Source organism: Schistocerca piceifrons, chromosome 6 (assembly GCF_021461385.2).
Source record: "Schistocerca piceifrons isolate TAMUIC-IGC-003096 chromosome 6, iqSchPice1.1, whole genome shotgun sequence".
NCBI classification, from domain to species: Eukaryota; Metazoa; Arthropoda; class Insecta; order Orthoptera; family Acrididae; genus Schistocerca; species Schistocerca piceifrons.
The window spans coordinates 312,930,814-312,938,970 of NC_060143.1; the positions used below are offsets into that span (position 1 = coordinate 312,930,814).

The window sequence follows — 8,157 nt, forward strand, 5'->3', positions numbered from 1 at the left end:
AATTACCGAAGCCAAACTGTTCACATTGTGCCGTTGGTTTTCATGGTTGGCTGTTGGGGTATTCCCGTGAGCAACAGCGAGTGTTCCAGTTGGCGAAAGTTTGGTCACCATCCGGTAGAGTTTAATTGTATGTTGGTTATTTGAAGTCCTAGTGCACCAGCGGAATTTTCTGACTTGTGGCCGTTAGCGTTCCGGTTACCTGCCCTCGCCGCTGACGTAAAATTCAGGCAGTGTCCTTTCCTCACCGTGTTGTCGCTGTCCAACACGTGTGTGTATTTTCACAGCTTATGTATACTTGGTTGTGGGCGGCTACGCCTTTTACGTTTCGGCTTTGGAGTTCCTTGTGTAGTGGTTGGGTGGAAAGCATGTCGTCTTGTCGGTGGGTCCGTTGACTGTCTCTTGGTTGGGTTGCCGGCCGATCGGATATAGTTGGCCCGACTACATGTCTTCCCTAAGTGAACGTTAATATTTCAAGTGCAGACCGACCCCCAGAAAATTCTGAGTGCTGCTGGTTGTACTGCCTTCTCTTATTGGCGTTTGATTGTGTATTTTAATGGCTCATAGCCGATGGTTTGAATATGTATGCTTTTAGTTGGGTTTTAAATAATGGGCCTTCAGCCGTTTTAAAATTAAAATTCTTTACTTGTTAAGTCTTAGATGGTTTGGGACTTCAGCCTCATTTGAAATATTATTTAAGGATAAAACCTTGCGCTTTCTGCCTTTTCAAAATTTATTGTAGCAGTGTTTTAAATCATGGGCCTTCAGCCGTTTTAAATATTAAAGAGGTTTTGCCCTTAAGCCATAAGATTGTTTGACATATTCAGTCGATAGTTAAGCTCGGAAATTTGAGCTGTAATGTTTCGGCAACTAAATAAAGTTATATGTGTTCGAGTGTAACTGACAGCCGCTCATTTTTGGCCCCTTTCCACAATTCCAACTACCTGTTCTGTCCTGCGGATTTAACCAGGCGTTTCCTTCGGCTTACTTTTCGCTGTCTTCTGCTGCCACACCAAACTGGTCAGCGATTGACTGGATGGGAAGCCTTAACCCACTTAGCGATTTTACATACGACCAGAATTTTCTCGGTTTCTGAGCCACATCTTTTGCTAAGCTGTGTCGGTGGTAGTTGTGGTATGCCTCGCACAAAGGATTTTTTCACATAAGCACGAATTTCTACTAACCTTCAACTGTCGTCATTTGCACGTTCTCTTTTGAACCAAGAGTGCTTTGTTTCCTCAGTATTTTCCGAATGTTGTTGTTAAGCAACGTGGGTCTTTCCTGTCCTTAATCCAATTACGAGGCACACACCTCTCCAGAGTATGATTTTCAGACTGTTTCAACTTTGCCCATATTTTGTCTCCTACAATCGTAGTGAAACTAAATGATCTCCATTCGTTGTCTTAACTCTGATGCTTATCTGCTCTTTCTACCAAACAACTCTCCTAGCATCCACAACTGACGATTGTCGCTATGATGACATCATGATCACCAATCCCTGTCTCTATACTGAAGCCACCGATAAGGTCCGGCCCGTCTGTAGCTACAAGTTCTAAAATATTTCCACTGCATGTGGGCAGCGGAACTGGCCGCTCAAGACAGTTTTCGGTAAACGTTTGAAAATACTTCGCGAGACTGACTGTGCCACTTGCAATGAATCCATAGACTTCCCAGCATATACCGGCGGTTTAAAGTTGCCTCCAACTACACTCATGCTCATAAATTAAGGATAACTGCAGAATGTGGTGCCAAACAACGTGGCACTACACAAAACTGGCGCTAATAGCATAGGCACATAGGAAACACACATGGCACAGACATGTAAGTCCACGGTATTGGTGATAAGTTGAGAAAACCGTCCCGAAACACATTTTCTACAAAACGCCACTGTCTCCTGCGCATGGAACGCGACATCAGTATGGGATATGATCACCATGCACACATACACAGGACGCACAACTGGTTGGCATACTCTGGATCAGGTGGTCACGCAGCTGCTATGGTATAGCTTCCCATTGTTGCACCAGTTCCTGTCGGAGCTCCTGAAGTGTCGTAGGCGTTTGAATACGTGCAGCGGTACTTCAACCGAGAGCATCCCAGACGTGCTCGATGGTGTTTACGTCCGGAGAACAGGCAGGCCACTCCATCCGCCTGAAATCTTCTGTTTCAGGGTACTCCTCCACGATGGCAGCTCGGTGGGGCCGTACGTTGTCATCCATCAGGAGGAAGGTGGGACCCACTGCACCCCTGAAAAGGCGGACATACTGGTGCAAAATGACGTCCCGACATACCTGACGTGTTACATTTCCTCTGTCAAAGACATGCAGGGGTGTACGTGCACCAATCATAATCCCACCCTATACCATCAAACCACGACCTCCATACAGGTCCCTTTCAAAGACATTAAGGGGTTGGTGTCTGGTACCTGGTTCACGCCAGATAAAAACCCCGAGAAAATCACTGTTCAGACTATACCCGGACTCGTCCGTGAACATAACCTGTGACCACTGTCCCAATGACCATCTACTGTGTTCTTGACACCAGGCTTTACGCGCTCTCCTGTGACCACGGGTCAGCGGAATGCACCTTGCAGGTCTCCGGGCGAATAAACCATGTCTGTTCAGTCGTCTGTAGCCTGTGTGTCTGGAGGAAACTGTTCCAGTGGCTGCGGTAAGGTCACGAGCAAGGCTACCTGCAGTACTCCGTGGCCGTCTGCGGGCACTAATGGTGTGGTGTTGTACACTGTGGACGTCCCGTATTGTAGCGCCTGGACACGTTTCCTGTCTGCTGGAATCATTGTCATAATCTTGAGATCACACTTTGTGCACACGGAGGGCCCGTGCTACGACCTGCTGTGTTTCACCAGCCTCCAGTCGCCCTAGTATTCTACCCCTCATAACGTCATTAATATGTGTTCTTTGAGCTACTTTCAACACACAGTCACCATTAGCACGTCTGAAAACGTCTGCACACTTACTCACTGCATCGTACTCTGACATGCACCAACACACCTCTGCGTATGTGGACTGCTGCCAGCGCCACCGTGCGATGACCGCAGGTCAGATACACGATGTACATGATGTAAACCCGCAAACAGCCTACCAGAGCGTTGTTTCACCATGAATCAGCATTATCTTTAATTTATGAGCATGAGTGTAGTATTGCATAATCTGGGTACTTACGCACTGCTGATGGGAGACTTCGTTTTAATGACTCTAAAAGTGTCACAACGTGATAGGGTTACCTGAAAAACCTGAAACAATTAATTTTCTTACACGTAGACCTGTCTTGCGAAAACAGATAACTTCACTGTCATAGTCAATATCGAGCTCAATACCTCTGGGAAAGAGAATATTTTTACCAATTTCAACGAACACTCCGCCCCCTATAGCATCTAATCTGTCTTTACGACATATGTTCGGTATCGACCACAGTCGGTCGACTGCACTTTGAAGTACGCGCGGCGCTGGTCACCGCAACGCTTCACACAACCACCGCCTTGGCTAAGGGGCGCTGCTTCGACGCAGTTACGCCTCCGCCAATAATCTTCGAGGAACCACGACTGCGAGGTCCAGCGGCGGATGTATTTAAGTTACGAAAAAGGCTTCTCTCGTGCTCACTTTCGACTTGTTTTGTACTTACTATTCAGTGTTCTCGTGTACTTGTTAGCCACTGCTTATAGACTTTGTAATTACCATTCACAACGTCAAGCCTGTCTGGTAAATTATGTACTTGTGTATTTGTCTTAACAAGGAACTTGTAGAGCGAACTGGTACCAGAAATATATATGTATTCATTCCTTTCTTAATGTTATCAGTACTTAGAATAAAAGATAATTACGAACTTCCAGTACCCTGGAATAGTCGTGGGACAGTAACTTCTGTTAATCAGTATAACGAAATATCAGTCCAAAGTTACAAGTTTTACTTTTTTTATTCACTCGATGGGCCGAGATCCATTTTCAAATCATCGTAACACAGTCGAAAATGATATTTCCGAAGATGTGGAAACCGTGTCTTAAATGTGCAACGAACAGTTACAGCTCATCTGTGTGCGCTCTAACTGTTCGTTGCAAATTTTTGACATGGTTTTCACATCTTCGGAAATACCATTTTTGACTATGTTACGATGTTTTGAAAATGGGTCTCGGTCCGAAACTAGTCATCGAATAAATAAATAAAGTAAAGTTTGGAACTGGACTGGTTTTTCGCTGTATTTAAAGATAAATATCTGTTTTTATGTTATAGTACATTTTGCTCCGTGATCCCGCCAACCAATTGAGTTCCCATATGTGCATAACACCAGATATAACAATACATTCCACGACTCGCTACATACCTCAGAGCTTTCTACTTCGGTACCAAGAACAATTAGAGTGCGAGAACTTTCCTGGAGGACAGTAAATTCGGGAACTTTATTACGAATACTTCGAAAATTTACGGACAAAATTTTGAGAATGGAAGTACCTTCACTCTGAGGACGGTCTGATATGCGTATCTTCTGACAAGTTTTCATACTACAATCGAGCCAAAAAAAAAAAAAAAAGAAACGAGTACTGTGCTATTCTAGTAGCTACTTTCATTGTGTAGTGCACCCCTCACTTATCAAGGGAAGTCCTACAATTCCCCACCTAATAACGCAGATCCAGAAATCTGCAGCCGAGAACACCACAGAGTCGACGAAGCTTTTGGCTGAGGCACTCCACACGGCTCCAAACCAAAGGACCCCTACTAAGTCTGGGCACAAAGCTGCAAATTGCGAGCCTTCACCATTTCCGCCAGCCACCTTTATGAACTGAGTATGGCCTCAGAACCCACCGGTTTGCACTACATACTGCATGTACTACAGCATACACCCGCTTCGTTATATCAGGGGCAAATTTTATAATGTTGAGATCAGCCGAGAACATAAAAGAACGCTATATATTTTGTAAAATACCATAGCTGGGTGCAGTATCCGAAAAAAAAACTGGCAAACCAAAACATTATTCTATCGTATTTTACGTTTTCAGATCCAGGCAGAAAATTCAGGCACAAGGAAAAAGCTGTTAGTACGTAATAAAAGTCTGTATTATTCTGGCTTGTAAAAGTAGCGACCCTTCGCTCCTAGTCATGAGCATATGACGTCACACTGCCTACATGGATAGCTTCCGTTTCGCCAGCCAGCTAACCTCTCTTTGTCGTTCGTGCGGGCCGCTCTTACGCTGTACAGCACCGAGCTGCACTACCGTCACACCGATGCAGGCAAATTTTAAAGAATGGAGCATGTCTTCGTTATCTTTCACTCACCATAGTATGACTAGTAAATTCTGACTAGGATAGATGGGTATGTCTATGACTTTTCAACGTTGTTGCACCTGAAGATGCGACTTTAGGCAGCGAAACCGGTTGTGTTTTAATAAACAACAGTTCTACCAGCTGTTAGCGGAGTTCTTCCTAACGTCATGCCTTTCAACAGCTGCGGCTGCCCGGAATATAAAATAGTTTGGAAAGTGGTATAATTCTGCTGTTAACGTATACGCGCAGCTCGTCATCATTACGACAGTTTTATTGCCAAAATTATCTTTCCTGTAGTGCTCAATAAACTCTAAAGAAGTCGAAGACCTAGGCACATTAATGAAATTATGCTCTAAACTTCTGTATTTTGCTGATTACCACAGAGTTCTCTTTTGAGCAAAGCATTTATGTAAGTAGATGAGAGTGCTTTCTAAGTAAGGAAATATCTTTATTTATGCATTTGTTTCGCCTGGCAAGATTAGACACTTTAGATCCTCTTTTAGATTTAACCAGATATTCTTAGACGTTAACATTATAACATGCGCAACACATGGGCAGCAGATGATAATAATAATAAATCAAGTAACGAGTGTACGGTGTTTCAGAAAAATCGGTAATGAAGAAAAACAGAAATATATGGCAGAAGTACAGGAGTAATCAAATATGAAGAAGTAGTTTTGACTGGTCAGAAGAGCAGCGAGAAATAATAGAGTAATGTACAGGGATACTGCTTCACCCTTGGAGAGAAAGAAAGCAGCTGGGATATGGGATATACGCAGAGGAAAGCAACGTCAGTGATGGCAGTCTCAATCTCCTCCTGAACGCAGCCTGGTATTGAATAAGAAACAGGTTACAGGGTTCTTTATTTGGGAGCTGCATATCATTTACGTATCAGGAAAGAGTATAATTACTCATTTGCAAAGGGGTTATTACAAAGGACGACGTGGATAAAAGAATTTATATATAAATTCTGCAAAAGTGGCCTTAGGATATGCAGTCTATGAGGAAAGAAGCAACTTACAGCAAATTATTCCCAGTCTTCTTTTGCTTTCGCATTGTGTTTCCCATCGGCGCAGAGTCGACGTGGTTATGAACGGATTTTGTTAATTGAAGGGATGGCTGGATGTCGTCCTGTCGCCGCCCAGTTCTCCCCCCACCTCCCACCCACACCCTCCTTGACGGATTATGTGTACCCCAACAGTGTGCGTGTAGCCTTATTCATGTGAAAGTGAGCGAATTTTTTCTAAATGTTTGAGAAGCGTGTTACTGAGGCAAGAGTTAGGTACCAGCCCAGCATTCACTTATTAGGATGTGGGAAACCGCCTAAAACCCACACCCAGGCTGGTCAGTCTGCTGGGCGGGGGCCAGCTTACCTCCCCTTCCCAGGAACAGAGCTTTAACACGAGCAGCTACCTGGGCAGTTGCAGCAGTTTGTAACCAATGCCTAACATTAGTGCAATTCACTTCTAGAGAGAAAGCTGACCACTCAGTGAAATTTAGTATCAACCAGAAGCTCATCATTTCTTAATGAGGCATACGATCAAGAATTACAAGGTCAGGTATACTCATCTGGTCTTCATTTAACTAAAATTACAATAACTAAGCAGAGCCTGAGGAAGACTGCACGTTACTGTAAGTAACACAATCTTCTTACACGTTACTGAACGAATGATCCCTCGATTACGGAAATTCTCGCACTAAAACTGAATGTAGTTCTGCGTTTAGAAAAATGTTGTGTAGTTAGTATCTAGGTCACTCAGATTCGCGATAGGATCTCGGCTTTCATCCTCACACTGAACACATCAGCGCTAAGCGATATGCAAATAATCCGCACTGAATATTCCATCACGCGAATAACTCAAGAGTATTATCCCCTGTATATTTCATGCAGATAAAACTCTTCCTTTGACCGGAAATACCGCGTGCGTGGTATCTACTCGGTGCAATACCTCACCGCCCACATTTTATTCAGAAATGTGTTTTCCCGGATGGATGCAGTTCACTGGGCACTGCTTTCAGACATAAAGTGCTATGAGGAATATTTATTAAAAGGATGTGTTGCTTGGTGAAATATCGTTCCTTTGTCTCTTTTTAAATATTTAACAAGGTAAATATAGGACATGTTACAGCTTCTCGCATCAAGAGTTACACGGCCATGTTTATACGAAGGCTGTTTCAGCATCCCGTTGACCGCGAAAAGCATCCATCGTTTACTCTTAACCTGCTTAGAATAAGCATGAGACTGCAGTTTTCCATTGACGTCAACGCTCCCTCTGCTTATCTCTGTCAGAGCTTCATTTAATGTCAGGGTATTCGAGTGTGACTTACATCGGCTAATACTCGGCACTTCAAGTAAAGCACGGCAATCGTCAAGTGACGCGGCACACAGTGATACGAAAAATGTGACCTTATAATTTCTCTGCTCTCACGTTTCAGCACGGAGGCACAGACCATCTTGCATTTTTGCTAGACGTACCCGAAAATCAAACTCCCTGGCAGATTCAAACTGTGTGCCGGGCCGAGACTCGAACTCGGGACCTTTGCCTTTCGTGGGCAAGTGCTCTACCAACTGAGCTACCCAAGCACGACTCACGCCCCGTCCTCACAACTTTACTTCTGCCAGTACCTCGTCTCCTACCTTCCAAACCTTACAGAAGCTCTCCTGCGAACTACCCGAAAATCGTTTACCACAAGAGCATCATGTTGGAAAGATACGTTAGCCTAACAGAAACTTATACAAGATTTGTCTGCAAGGACTAACTGCGCAAAAGAATTAGATAGTCACTTCGTTGCAATTCCATCATTTTTCCCGACGATGACGCAGAGGTTTGAAACTTGGCACAAAGATGTCTTCAACTTTCCCCCGTACGGTACAAAAGCAAGA

The 8,157-nt window shown here is 44.1% G+C and overlaps 1 non-coding gene across 1 annotated transcript; it reads right to left on the reverse strand.

Moving 5' to 3' along the window:
* Positions 1-7,783: 7,783 nt before the first annotated feature.
* On the reverse strand, positions 7,784-7,858 carry Trnas-cga. The gene has a single exon. It is a non-coding gene; the product is annotated as a tRNA-Ser (tRNA).
* Positions 7,859-8,157: the final 299 nt, after the last annotated feature.